The sequence below is a fragment of the Dasypus novemcinctus genome, chromosome 1 (genome assembly GCF_030445035.2).
Source record: "Dasypus novemcinctus isolate mDasNov1 chromosome 1, mDasNov1.1.hap2, whole genome shotgun sequence".
NCBI classification, from domain to species: domain Eukaryota; kingdom Metazoa; phylum Chordata; class Mammalia; order Cingulata; family Dasypodidae; genus Dasypus; species Dasypus novemcinctus.
Window position 1 is genome coordinate 153,176,512 of NC_080673.1, and position 15,180 is coordinate 153,191,691.

General features: G+C 40.3%; 1 pseudogene; it reads right to left on the bottom strand.

Moving 5' to 3' along the window:
- Positions 1 to 5,637: 5,637 nt before the first annotated feature.
- LOC101445178 (mitochondrial carrier homolog 1 pseudogene) lies at positions 5,638 to 6,552 on the bottom strand (annotated as a pseudogene).
- Between the last annotated feature and the right edge of the window lie 8,628 nt (positions 6,553 to 15,180).

The window sequence follows — 15,180 nt, forward strand, 5'->3', positions numbered from 1 at the left end:
GTCCCCCATTGCTCTTAGGATAAAGTCCACATGGACTATGGGGCTGGCACCTCACCAACCACCTCTTGTCATGCTCCACGCCTCTCACCATCCACCTCTGCTCACCTCTGATTCTTTAGCCATGCCTTTCTACTAGCATATCCCAAACAAGTCATACTTTTTCTAGACTCTGGGTCTTTCCATATGTTCGTGTCTATGAATCATAGTTAACATTCACCTTTTCAATACTATTTATTCAAAATACCTTCCTTGAGAAACTTCTCCATGCCTAACACTATACTTGATGGTAAGCAACACAAAATTCCTGTCTCAAGAAGTTCACAGTCCAATAGGGCAGACAGATGGGTAAGCAAATAGTTTTAGACCAAATGCTGTAGAAAATATATACAAATATGATAAGACCCCAAAGGAAGGGGCTGCAGTTCTACAAGGAGTCAAGGGAGGCTTCACTTCACAGGAAAGAAGAATAATTTATTGAACATTTACTTGGTTCAGTGCTTTATGAACATTACCACATTCTCAAAATACTATGAGGCAGAAGAAAACAATGGCTAAGCACATGAGCCAGACTGGGGTTCAAATCCTGCTTCTGTCACTTAATGTTTGTGGCCTTGAGCAAAGGATCCCTTTGTCTTTAAAATGGAGATATTAACTAAAAAATCAGAGAATTCTTATGTACTAAAAGGGAAAAATGTGCATAAGCACCTAGCATGCTGCCTGGCACTTAGCATTTCCGTGAAGTTGGTACTACTAATGTTCTTCTTGGTTTGCAGAGAGGTTAAGTAACTGTTGCACAGCTAGCAAATTCCAAAGGCAGGGTTCAAATCCAGAACTGTCAGGCTCCAGAGTCCAAGCTCTAAACCAGGATGTTTTCCCCTGAGTCTGAAGGACAGTAGAATTTTGGAATGAGGATTTGAAAGACTTCTGAAAGTAGGAGTCAAGAAAGAAAAGTAGCATTGACACAACACCAGCTTAGAAGCAGGTATTTAGAATCAAAATCGGAAAAACAGAGAAGAATGTGATGAGGCTGATACAGTCCAGGTTGGTATCCACACCTGGGGAGGAAGCAGCAACAATTGACTCTGTGCCTTATTCTGGCCAGGGAGGGACGGTGGAGGGGGAGGGGTGTTTAGGGTGGGGGGAAGGGATAGGGGAGCAGGATCACCTCCTGGATTGTAGGACCAATTCTCTCTCCCTCCCTCTCTCCCAGGTTGCTGCTGCTACTGTCCACCTTGAGTACAAAACTAGTTCCCTCCCTAAACACTAGGTTGAGCTTCTCCCTGCTACTCCGACTAGCTGTAATAGGAGCTGGAGGATGCATCAAAGAAACAGCAGAGCTGGGGATCTATTCAACAAACTTTAATTGCTCCAAAGGAGTGGTTATAGTGTGTTACATAAAAAACACTAATTATCCGTTAACCCAATGAAACAAGCTTCAAAAGGCCCACAAAGACCCATTTACCAAATGTGTAATCTGTAATTACAAATCATCCATTGGGTAAGCAATAGATGTTTTAAGCCATTACTTCAAAGTTTATGTGTTTGCATGGGAGGTGGTTTTCCTAAGGCCTTTTATATCTGGTTGTTTTTGTTATAACTAAAACGTACGTAAAAAGTTGATCATGGGAATAAGCTACCCACTGTTACTGAAATCACACATCAGGATGGAACATCTGAACTCTAAGGAGTTTACTGACGTAGACTATCATGTTGGGAATAGTCCCTGAATTAGATTCAGGCAAGGATTTGAGCCTTGTATACTGAAATTAAGTTTATGCTATTAAAACACTCATTTTAATTCGAGAACTATTAGTTTTATTGTGTCTCAACTGTGAAACCACAGTACACTGTCTAGGTGAACAAAATCTTAGATCTTGGGCTGAATGAGATTCCTGTGAGGTGGCTTCATCCATATATTCATTCATTCAGCCAAGAAATATTTTAATTATGCTCCCACTCTATGCCAGATGCTTTGCTAGGCAAGGAGGATCAGACTGACAAGGTCCTGCTCTCATGGAGTTTATTTTTGGAAGTCTGGGTGGGTGGGCAAGAAATAAGTAAACAGATCATTTCAGAGAATGGTGGTTGCTATTGAGGAGGCAAAAGGGGGATAATGGGGTAGATTGTCCCGTAGGAGGCTAAATAAGGGCTGATTTAGTGGATGGTCAGAGAAGGCCTCTCTGCGAATGTGATTTTTTTGAGCTGAAAACCAAGTGATAAGAAGGATGCAGTAACATAAGGATCAGCAGTGAGCTTGCCTGTTTGAAGAACAAGGAGGCCAGTGAGGCTGTAGCACAGTCACACATGATGATAAACTATCACAAGATGATAGTGTGAATTTCATTTCAAGTGCAGTGGGAAACCATAGGAGTATTTCAATTAGAGGAAAGATATGAAAAAAAATTTCTTTAAAAAATAATATTCTGGAAAACGGATATGGCTCAAACAATTGGGCTCCCATCTACCATATAGGAGGTCTAGGGTTCAATACCCAGGGCCTCCTGGTGAGGGCAAGCTGGCCTGCACGGTGAGCTAGCCCACACAGAGGGCTAGCCCACACAGGAATGCCGCCCCGCGCAGGAGTGCCACCCTCCGAAGAAATGCCACCCAGTGTGGGAAAGCCACCCCACGCAGGAGTGCTGGCCAGCACCGAGAGCTGGTGCAGCAAGATGATGCAACAGGACACAGAGGAGAGGAAATAAGAAGACACAGCAGAACAGGGAGTTGAGGTGGTGCAAGAGAGTAATCACCTCTCTCCCACTCTGGAAGGTCCCAGGATTGGTTCCTGGAGCCGCCTAATGAGAATACAAGCAGACATAGAAGAACACACAGTGAATGGACACAGAGAGCAGACAGTGGGGGGAACAGGGGGTGGGGTGGGGGAAGAAATAAATAAAATAAATCTTAAAAAAAATAAAAATAAAGGTAAAAAATAATATTCTGCCAGCTGAGTGGACAATGCATTGTCAACAGTAACAGTAGCACAGGAAGGCAGCTGGGAGGCTAATGACAGGATCACAGTGATAGCAGTGAAGATGGTGAGAAATGTTTGGATTTGGAATCTCTTTTGGCATGACAGCAATAAAACTTACTACATCTAGAAAATGAGGGAGAGTGAGAAATTGAGGATAACTTTCAGGGCATGGAAATACTTTTAGAAGAGCATTTTCTAAATACTTTCTAATACTTTTTCAGCAACAGAGAGGATCCAGGAATGTCCCAAGTAATCCTTCAAATGCAGAATTAGTCTCATAGCAGAGGTTAGAAAAGCTGATTGAGTTTTTTCTCCAATGTACCCATTGGCTTTTTCTTTGGTGGACAAGACACCTGGGACCCAAAAAGACCTTCAAGGGCACCCGTGGGCTATAGGAAATCGTAGTTTACGTGAGCACATGTAAAAAGTCCATCTTCCATGCTGGTAAGACCATGTGGAGAGGGGAGGCCTGAGACGACATGGAGAGTGAGAGAACAGCCAGTGATCCCAGCATCCCAGTTGTGCCCAGTCTTCTTACCATCCCCACCAAGGTACTAGATATGTAAGTGTTGGGGACTGAATCATGTGCCCACAAAAGGCAAGTTCAATTCCTAACCCTGGTCTTGTGAGTATGAACCCATTTATAAACAGGACCTTTGGAGATGTCATTATTAGTTAGGTATGAACTCATTTGTAAACAGGATCTTTGAAGAACCTATTTAGATGAGGCCAAATTAAATCCGAGTGGGCCTTAATCAATATGATTAGATTACTTGCCAGTATATCTTGGTGTTCCTTGGCTTGAGTCTCTGCCCGTCTTATGGTGATCTGTCCCCTTGGTCCCTTCCTGTGGTTTTCTCTGAATAGAAAAAGAAGAGACACTTCCCAACCTGTTTTATTAGACCGACATAACTTTTATACTAAATCTTAACAAATACATTGCAATGAAGACCAGTCTCTCTCATAAACATAGATGGACAATTCTAAGAGAAATATTAGAAAATTGAATATAAAAAGAAAATACATCAGGACTGTGGTGGCTTAAAGCTGTATGTACCCTGGAAAAACATGATATTAAACTTAATCCATTCCTGTGGGTGTGGACCTATTGTAAGTAGGACCTTTTGATGAGGCTACTTCAGTTAAGGCATGACCCCCCTCATATTCAGGATGGGTCCTAATCCTCTTACTGGAGTCCTTTATAAACAGAATGAAGAGGAGAGAGAGAGAGAGAGAGAGAGAGAGAGAAAGCCATCGATGCAACATGCTGAAAGCAATGAAACTGAGAAAGGGAGAGACCAGCAGATGCTGCCATGTGTTTTACCATGTGGCAGAGGAACTAAGGGTCACCACAGACTTTGGGATGAAACCATTGCCTTGATGAGGTCTTGATTTGGACATTTTCCCATCCAAACTCTAGGGATAAGTGAATAAAGTCCCATTGTTTGAGGCCAACCCATTGCATGGTATTTGCCTGGAGCAGCCTAGAAAACTAAAAGAAGGACCAAGCTGGGTTTACTCCAAGAATGCAGAATTGATTTAACATTTGAAAATCAATAGATGTGATTCACCACATTAAAAGAACAAAGGAAAAAATTATATAATCATCTTAAAAGCAGAAAACACACTTCACAAAATTTAACATTTATTCATGATTTTTAAAAAACTCTTAGCAAACTAGAAATAGAAGTGCAGTTCCTTAATCTGGTGAAGGATATCTACAAAAATCCTATAGAACACTTTAACTTGAAATCAGGAGCTAGATAAGAATGCCCATATCACTACTTCCATTCAGCAATAATCTAGAGAGCCTAGCAAGCAATATCTAATAAATGCAATAAAAAGGAATAAAAGGCAAAAGTATTGGAAAGCAAGATATGAAGCTATTCATTATTTTCAGATTTCATGATTTGTGTCCAAACCCAAGATATCTACATATAAATATTATATTACTGTTAATATCAATACATTTGTTTATTTGAGGGAAAAAGGGTCAAATCATGAACTGTTTTAATTGGGTAAGACTAGAGACACTGATGGGCATAACTTCTTATGCACAGGTAAACAGGGCCTGCATGTGTAGGCATCGTCTTGAACAGATGGACATTAAATGAGCAGGACACATTTTGAGCAGTTAAATGATTTCCCATTCCAAAGAAGGTGCTGTCCTTGTATCAGAGAAGCAGTGATGAGAAAAACGAAGGCAGAACCTAGCAATTAGCCTCCTAGCACAGGCCTGGACATGATGACAGCTTCATGAAAGAGGATCATATCCTATTTACACAACAGGAGTGATGCTCCCAGTTGAGCTGTAAGTGGAGAGCTGGGCTGACTCAAGGGATGTGAGGGTGGGATACGACCCCGTTGACTTTTCCCCATCCAACCAGGGCCACACGTGGTTCTCTGGCCTTCTGCACAAAAGAAAGGAGATTCTGCTTCAATCCCCCAAGCCCACCCCACCATCCCACCTCCACTGGGCACAGCCTCATCCCCACCCCTGCCCTACATCTGGAAACGTGGCAGATACGGAAACTGAAGCCCTGCTGGGCTGGGTCACATGTAGGTGTGGCTAGGTTGGAGCCACCTTGTATTGCAGGTCCCTAGAGATGATCAGGCCTCACCCATGTGACCAGGCTGAGACAGCGGGTTTACTGTGATTCAGGTTACTCCAGGGCAGAGCACGATCCTGATGACATGCAGCGGAAAAGCAGGCTTGAGTCACGGGAGAGCTGGCCGGGTACGCCCAGGTACTTCCAACCAGTGGGTGCAGGACTTGAACGCTGGGGATTAAGGAGGGAGCCTGGCCTGAAGCCCATAGCTATTCACCGCCTTGAGATCACCCACCATCAGGAAGAGGTAGATCCACATACCCTCTGCAACCCCTATCATAAACCTGGTGTAGGTCAGGATGGCCAGGACCTGGCTGACCTGGAAACCTGGATTCTGGTCATTTCCCAACCCCACAAGAAAACCACATTCTCCTGGAGGTGAGGAACAAAGCCGACAAAGGACCCGAGCAGCTCCTCCTCTTTGAAAACTTTCCCTAGCAGAGCCGGTGTAGGTCAGTGGTCCAGCACCTGTTTCCCATGTATGAGCCCCAGGGCTCAATCCCGGGTACCTCCTAAACAACAACAACAACAACAACAACAACAACAACAAAAACCTTCTCAGTGGAGCTCGGCTCGCAGCTGTACTCGGCGGGACACGCCAAGGAGGAAGTCTCGCGTTGGCGGTCTCCTTCACCACGTTCTTCAGAGTTTTCGCGCTGTCCTTGTTGGCAACCTGCTCCATCTCATCGAGAGCGAAACGCTCCTCATGCTGCCCAAGGTCACAGCGGAGAGGGCACTGGGCATCAGCCAGGGGCTCAGGCCTCGGAACAGCCCGAACTTCCCATCCACTTGCGTCACGTACTTGGCGTAGGTGAGGGAGCTCAGCAGATGGATGACCTTGCTCCCCAGCACGCTGGGCCCAGGGGTGGGGGTCATCGTTTCACCGCCCACCCGGATGAGCAGCTTCACATCGAGTGGCGATTGGCTGAGTGCCGTCACGCCCGCTCCCAGCGCCGCAAAAAGCGCCCCCGGTCAGGGCACTGCCCCCTGCAGGCCGAGGCCTGTACTGCAGGCCGATTTTGCATGACTACTGTTGAAAGAGATTTTGAGTTTTCCTGCCTAATAAAATTATGAGTTGACTTGTTGTTGTTATTGCTGTAATTCATTCCAGTAAGATGTGAAGAATTCTCAAACAGGAATTTGATTATTCAGAAAGAATTATCGCCTAAATGGAAATTAAATAACTAAACCAATAATTTATTTCATTCTTAGAGATTATGTCCAATAGTTAGAGCTATAATATAAAAATTAGAATTGTCATAATTAATTTATATTATATTTGAATTATTATTTGCATTTATAAATGTTTGTTGCTATACTATCTATTTCTCGTCATTGGTTATATTAAATCTAACCTGGCTTTGCATTCTTTTTTAAAATTTGTAATCTCTTTCAATCTATTTTTCTATTTATTTTACAATTTTACAATAAAGTTCTTTTTAACAGCCAAAAACAAAAGCTATTGATTACACACTTTGGGTATATCATATGGTATGTGAATATATCTCAATAAAACTGCTTAATAAATAAATAATTGTGCAAGAATAGCCAGAAATATCAGCAATGTACATCAGGGGAAACAGAGATTGAGAGAGGAAGAATTTCTTTGTTTGTTTGTCTGACTGAAGTGATGAATGCACAGCTATGTGATTATACCAAATACACTTTGGATAAATTGTATGCTTTACTAATATGTATCAATAAAATTTATTTGTTTAAAATAATAAGGTGGGTTGGGGGAAAACACACCAAATGTAAGATATGGACAATGGTTAGTAGGAGTATTTTGATGATGCTCTTGCATAGTTTGTGACAAATGTATCACAACAATGCAAGGTCTTGGTGGAGGGGTAATGTATGGAACCCCTGTATAATGCTATGCATGTTTATTTTGTAAGTTCACAATTTTTACTATACACTTATTGTTTATGTATGTATCAATACTATACTTCAATTTTTAAAATTTTGACGGGCAATGGACTTTTAAAATACAACCCATTTTTAAGTTGGGGGCTATCTGTATAGAAATTTCTCTACAATTTACCATAAAACTGAGTTAATGTATAAAATACTACTTTGTATCATAACAAAAATATTAGTACTAACTTCAAAAAAAATTCTAAATTTTATTTAAAAATGCAAAGGAGTCAAGAAGAGCCCAACTCCAAAATTGTGAAGAAGTTCAAATGTAGAGAACTTACACTTTCAGACATCCAGGCTTATTATAAAGCTCCTATAAAAAAGACAGTATGATGTTTGCACAAGGATAGACAAACCAAAGAACATAATTGAAAGTACAGAAATAGATCTACTCATATATGGATGCTTTATTCATAACAAAAGTGGCATAATGGAGCATGGAGGAAAAACATGGTCTTTTCAATGAATGAAGTCATGTCAATTGGATATCAATATAGAAAACAAAATGCTACTTGACTCTAACCTCACTACTCAAATAAAAATCAATTCCAGGTGGATTATAGTTTAAATGTATGGTTTTTTTTAAAAGATTTATTTTTTTAATTTTATTTCTCTCCCCCGCCCGCCCCAGTTGTCTGCTCTCTGTATCCAATTGCTGTGTGTTCTTCTGTGTCCACTTGTCTTCTTGTCAGCGGCACTGGGAAACTGCGTCTCTTTTTTGTTGCGTCATCTTGCTGCGTCAGTTCTCCATGTGTGAGGCACCACTTCTGGGCAGCCTGCACATTTTTCATGAGGGATGGTTCTCCTTATGGGGTGCACTCCTTACACATGGGGCTTTCCTACACGGGGGATACCCTTCTGTGGCTTCGTACTTCTTCCACATATCAGCACTGTGTGTGGGCCAGTTCACCACACAAGTCAGGAGCCCTGGGTTTGAATCCTGGACCTCCCATGTGGTAGGCGGATGCTCTGTCAGTTGAGCCAAATCTGCTTCCCTACATGTTTTAATGTAAAAAGTAAAACTCTAATGCCACTAGAAGATAAAATGTGAAAATATCTTCATAGTCTTGAAAAGGAAAAATATGTCTTAAGCAGTACACAAAGCATAATAATCACAAAGGAAACAGTGTACTTAGACTTTATTGAAACTCTAGCTCATCAAAACACACTATTGAGACAGTAAAAAGGCAAACAACAGAATAAGTAGGAGAAGATATTTGTAATACATAAAGCCAACAATACAAATCAAGAACAACCTACAAGTCAATTAGAAAATCTCAGAAAAAGCAATAGAAAAATAGACGAAAGGCTTGAACAGGAATGTTATAAATGTGAACTGCCAAATGGCCATTAGCATGTGTAAAGTCTTTCCATCAGAAAAATGCTTAATGAAATCACAATGAGATTGTATTACACACTCGATTGGCTAAATTTAAAGTCAGTATATTACAAATGTTAGAGAGATGTGGAACAACTGAAACTCTCACCACTATTGTGAGTGAAAATTAATACAACTGCTTTGTAAAAAATGTTTGACAATATCTACTAAAGCAGAACCTCTGGATATCCTATGACACGGTAATTGCACTCCTTGGAATATACCCAACAAAAAAGCATATGTACGTTCAACCAAAGGTATGTACAAAATTGTTCACAGCAGTGCTATTCTTAATAGCCCCAAATTAACAACTCAAATGTCAATCAATCATAAAATGGACATATTGTGGAATACTTATAAAATGGAATATTATATGGCAGTGAGAATGAACAAACTACAACTATATCAATAATGTAAATGAATCTTACAAACATAATATTGAGCTTCAAAAGCAGCAAAACTGAAGTATTAGAAGTCAGATTAATGATTACCTTTGAGGAGAAGTGGAAGAGGAAGAAGAGACAGGGAGGCTACACAAGGGAGGGATATGGGGTGCTTCTAGTTTCTATTAAGTTATTGGTGATGGTAGTAGAGAGTGTTCACTTTGTGATAACAGAGCTGTATACTTATTATTAAACACTTTTCTACATGCCAATAAAAAAATCTCTTAAAAATTTCCTTTGCCTGTGAGAGTAAATGGGCATCCTGTGCCTCCAAACATGATGCCCCAAGAAGAGCAAAGCATCACTTATGTAATAGTCCAGCTTAGAGCGCAAAATCTGAATCTAATCATGGGGAATTGTCTCTTAATGAGGAACATTTGAGACACTGTCTCAAAATGAAGAACAAACTATTAAAAATGGGGAGGGGAGATTTCCCTTACAAAAGAATGAAGGAGGAACCTACTTCATACCATATAGAAAAATCAACTCAAAATGGACCAAAGACTTAAATATAAGAGCCAGAACTATCAAGCTCCTAGAAGGAAACATACAGAAGTATCTTCAGGACCTTGAGTTAGGCAATGGTTTCTTAGACTTCACACCCAGAGCACAAGCAACAAAAGAAAAAATTGATAAATGGCACCTCATCAAAATAAAAAATTATGTGTCTAAAAGGACTTTATTATGAAAGAAAAGCGACAGCCTACACAATGGAAGAAAATATTTGATATTTGCTTATCCAATAAGGTTTTTTTTAAAGATTTTTTAAATTTATTTAATTCCCGCCAAACCCTCCCCCCTCCCCCCTCCTCTTCCCCCTGGTTTGCTGTTTTTGCTGTTTGTGTCCATTCTCTGTGTGATCTTCTGCATCTATTTCTCTTTTTGGTCTTCTCATCTTTTCTCCTCTAGGATTCACTGGGATTCAACCCTGGGGACCTCTGGTGTGGAAAGAGATTCCCTGTTAGCCACGCTGTCACCTCAGTTCCTGGTTTCTGCTGTGCTTCACCTTGACTCTTCCCTTCGTCTCTCTTTTGTTGTGTCATCAACTTGCTGCATGACTCACTTGTATGGGCACTGGCTCACCACGTGGGCACTGGCTCACCATGCAGGCATGCTTTCTCTTCTTCTTTTTCACTGGGAGGCCCCAGGGATCAAAGGCAGTTCCTCCCATATGGTAGGTGGAAGCCCTATCCCTTGTGCCACATCTGCTTCCCGCAATAAGGGTTTAATATGCAGAATATATAAAGAAATCTTTCAACTCCAGAGCAAAAAGGCAAATAGCCCAATTTAAAAATAGGCAAAAGACTTGAATAGACATCACTTCAAAGAAGATGCACAAATGGCCATAAAACACAAAAAGATGTTCAATGTCATTAGTCATTAGGAAAATACAAATCAAAATCACAATGAGATGACATTTCACACCCACTGGTTATCATTTAAAAAATGGAAAATTACAAGTGCTGGAGAGGATGTGGAGAAATGGGAACACTCATTCATTGCTGGTGGCAATGTAAAATGTTACAGCTTCTGTGGAAGACATTTTGGCAGTTCCTCAGAAAGTTAAGTATAGAATTACCATATGACTCAGCAATCCCACTTTTAGGTATATACCCGAAAGAATTGAAAGCAGGAATTTGAGCAGATACTTGCACACCAATGTTTATAGTGGTATTATTTACAATTGTCAAAAGATGGGTGCAACCCTAATTTCCATTAACCAATGAATGGATAAACAAAATGTGGTATATACACATAATGGAATATTATCCAGCCATAAAAAGGACCAAAGTTCTGACACATGTAACAACATGCATGAACCTTGTAGACAGCATGCGGACTACAGGTTACTAGGGGATAGGGTGGGGTTAAAGAATAGAAAGTTAAGGCTAAAAATGTACAGAATTTCTATTTGGGATGATGAAAATTTTGGTAATGGATGGTGGTGATGGTAACACAACATTGTGAATGTAATTAACAGCACTGGATTATATATTTGAGTGTGGTTAAAAGGGGGGAAATGTTAGGTTGTATATACGGTACTAGAATAATTTTTTTTTTTAAATCCATGGAATTGCACAACACAAACAGTGAACCCTAAGTTAAACCATGGACTATAGTTAATAGTAAAATTATGAAAGTATGCTTTAGCAATTGTAACAAATGTTCCACACCAAAGTAAGATATTAATATTAGGGCGGTATATATGGGAACTCTGTATTTTATGCATGATTGTTCTGCAAACCCTCTAATTTAAAAAAAAAATGGGGGGGGAATTATCTTCTTCAAAAATGTAAGTGTCATGAAAGTCAGAGAGGAATTGTGGAAACATTCCAAATCAAAGGAGACTGGAATACCTGATCCTAGATTAGATTCTGTACAGGAAGAAAAAATTATAAAAGGCATTATTGGGTCAAATGACCTAACTGGAACATCAACAGTAGTGTTTCTATAAAATATACACTGAAGTATTTAGCCATAAAGGGTAATGGTTTATGCAACTTATTCAAATGATACAGAAAAAAAATTTCTATATATGTATAGGTATTATGAGCATTATAGCCAATCATCATTATTTGTAGATTCTGTATTTTTTATTTGCCTATTCACTAAAATTTATTTGTAATCCCAAAACCATATTTGTGGTGCTTTCCCAGTGATTCCTGAACACATGCAGAACAGCAAAATATTTGCATCATCTAACATGTGCATTTCAAGGTAAGCAAGGCAATACCTTGCCTTTTTTTCCCCCCCAGCACTAAATATACCATAAAAAGTGTCCTTTTCACTATATTTAGTGCCAGGGTTGTAGCATGTTTGAGCCTTTTCCTGGTGACTTCACTGTTTAAAATGGCCCCAAACATGAGCTGAAGTGCTCTCTAGTGTTCCTAAGTACAAGAGGGCCATGATGAGCCTTACGGAAAAAAATAAGTGTGTTAGATAAACTTTATTCAAGCATGAATTATAGTGCTGTTGGACATGACTTCAATATTAATGACTCAGCTACATCTTAAATGAAATGTCTTTAAACAGAAGTACCCATAAAACAAGGTTATGTATTGATCAGGTGTCAAAAACGTTGTGACCAGAGGCTGGCAGGAACTTTGTATTTCCCCTAGAGCAATGGTTCAGTATTCACTAATTCAGTGTTCGCAGTGACTTTCTAGGACATAACTATGACAAATAATGAGAATCCTGCCAATTTCTATCTCCAACCTCCATCTTGTTTCTGAATCATTCCTGTAAAATTCAAATATCTACTTGATATTGTCACTTGAGTAACGAATAGGCATCTCCTACATGTCAAAAATGAACTATTGACTTTCCCCCCAGATTTTCCATTCCAGTAAATTGCATCACCATTCACTAAACTTTTTAACTGAGAAAAACAGCCATCTCTGATTATCCCATTCCCTAATCACTTGCATCAACTCCGTCAGCAAGTCCTGTTCATTTCACCTATAAAATAAATTCCAAATATAACCATGTTTTACCACCATCACTGCAACCAAACTAGTGAAGTCAACATTATCTCTCAATATTATCCCCTGCAGTAGCCTCCTGCTTTCACTCTTGCCCCCTTACAATCCAATCTCCATCTAGTAGGCATTGCAACCCTCTAAAAACAAAAATCGGATCATATCACTTCCTGTTTAAAAGTCCTCCAAAGACTTCCCAAAGTATTTAAATAAAAAGATAGCTCTTACCATGATAACGTAGACATTTGCCATTTCTGGTCTCATCCAGAATCTTAACCCAGTTTCTGCATTTGGGAAATTCCCTGCCTTATGAATCTTAATGGGCGGGAGACACTGCTTCATACTCAAGAATACTCCAGACACTATTTTCCAGCCTTTCCTGCCCCTAAGAAGTAGGTACATGAGCACTCAACTAATCAGCCACAAATGCCCACGGTTTTTGTTTGCTAAAAGCTGCCAAAAGCAATATACTAGAAATGGGTTGGCTTTTACAATGGGGAAAAATTGACTTGAAAGCTTATACTTCTGAGGTTGAAAGAAGTGTCCAAATCCAGGCATCATCAAGGGATGCTCTGTCTCCAAAGACTGGCTACAGTTCTTCTGTTGCAGTCTGTGGTCTCTGCCTTCTCTGGCTCTGCTGCTTTCAGCTGCTGGCTGCTCTGCTGTGACTTTCTCTCTCAGCTTTTGTGTGGTCCTCTCTGAGCTCCTGTAGCTTTTTCTCTCTGTTTGTCTCTCTGCTTTCATACCATTTGTAAAGGACTCCAATAAGAGGATTAAGACACACCTAGATTACTGAAATAATATAACCAAAGGCCCTTAACTGAAGAATTTAATAAAATTTCCCACCAACATTAAGTTCACACCCAAAGGAATGGATTAGCTCTAAGGACATGATCGTCTCTGGGGTACCTACAGTCTCAAACTACCACACCCACCATTTGAATAAAGTTTTGGTGACTGCAGAGAATCCATTCAGGTGGGGGCAGAAGCAGCATTGACAGCTGTCCAGTGGGGGTGACCAGTGCTGGTGGGGTGGTAGTACAAGTATTTTTGTTGCAGGTGTCCAACTGCTGCCTCCTTGCTCTTGTGTTTTTTCCAAGCCTGACCCTGGCAATCTTATGGGCTATACAAACTCTTTTCAGATATTCCTTTTCTGATGCAATCACCTGATCAGTCACTGTCACTTACAAAACTAAATGATACATGAAGTTTAAAGGCCTTACGTACCCTGATTCCTATGTCCTTCCCCAACTTCATCATATACCACCTGCCCCACTCACTCCTTACTCTCCATCCCTCAGGTCTTTGGCACTTGCTATTCCACCTGCCCAGAATTACTTCCCCCAGGTCTTTATGTGAGTATCAAGGACTCAGGTCCAAGCACTCCACTTCATGGAGAACTTGCCCTACCATCCAATTTAAAGCAAGCCCTTCCCACCAAGACATTTTTATTACTTTATTTTTTTTCTTTATCATACTTATAACCATGTAAAAGCATCCTGTTCATGCTTTTGCTTATTAGTGGTCTACATTGCCCATTAGAAGTTATTCCAGTAGAGCAGGGACCTTGTCTGCCTTGTCAATGTTGCATTCCCAGGGTCTGGCACATGGTAGATATGCAGAGTTTATATGAAGAATGAAAAATGGAGACGTGGCCAGGCCCAACGTCTCAAAGGCCTTCTACCCCAGCTCCAGGGCTTGCTCTTGCTCTTCATGCCTGAGCATTAATTTCTAAGGATGGTAAATTCATGAGTGGTTTTTTTTTCTGAGGATCAGGCTTTATAACCCTCAGGATGTCAGCAGGGATGGTTCTGTTGATTACTGCCATTTATCTGAAAATTGCTACCATGTTTGACAATAAAAAGTTAAAAAGTTAAATGATCAAAAGCTGCCATCACCCAAGCTACTCATGCCATCAAGAAAGCCCTGACTGTGTTGGCAATGAAGGGGCTCCCATTAGGAATTTTTACTGAAACAACAACAACAAAACAAACAAACAAAAAAACAATAACAAAAAATGTTTATTCTTCTGTTCTCATCTGGCCCAATCCTATTTCTATGCTTCTTATTTGGGGATGGGGAGGATGCAGGGAAAAGGAAGGTCTTGCTTTTTAGGCATTTAAAGAAATGTATTTAGGACCAGCTTGGTTGGAATGGAACTGGGGAGGAAGGAAAAATAGAATGCAAAGAAATAAAGAGGGGCAAGAAGCAAGATGAGCAAATCTCAGAAGGGAGGTTGAGGGAAAGAGAGAAGGGGGCAGAGATTAGAAGAAAGATGTGAAAAGGGAAAAAGAGAACAAGGCAAAGAAAGGGAGAAGGGAAGACAAGTGCCATTTTTAAAAAAATTTCAATCATAGCAAGTTTCCTCAGTGGGCTA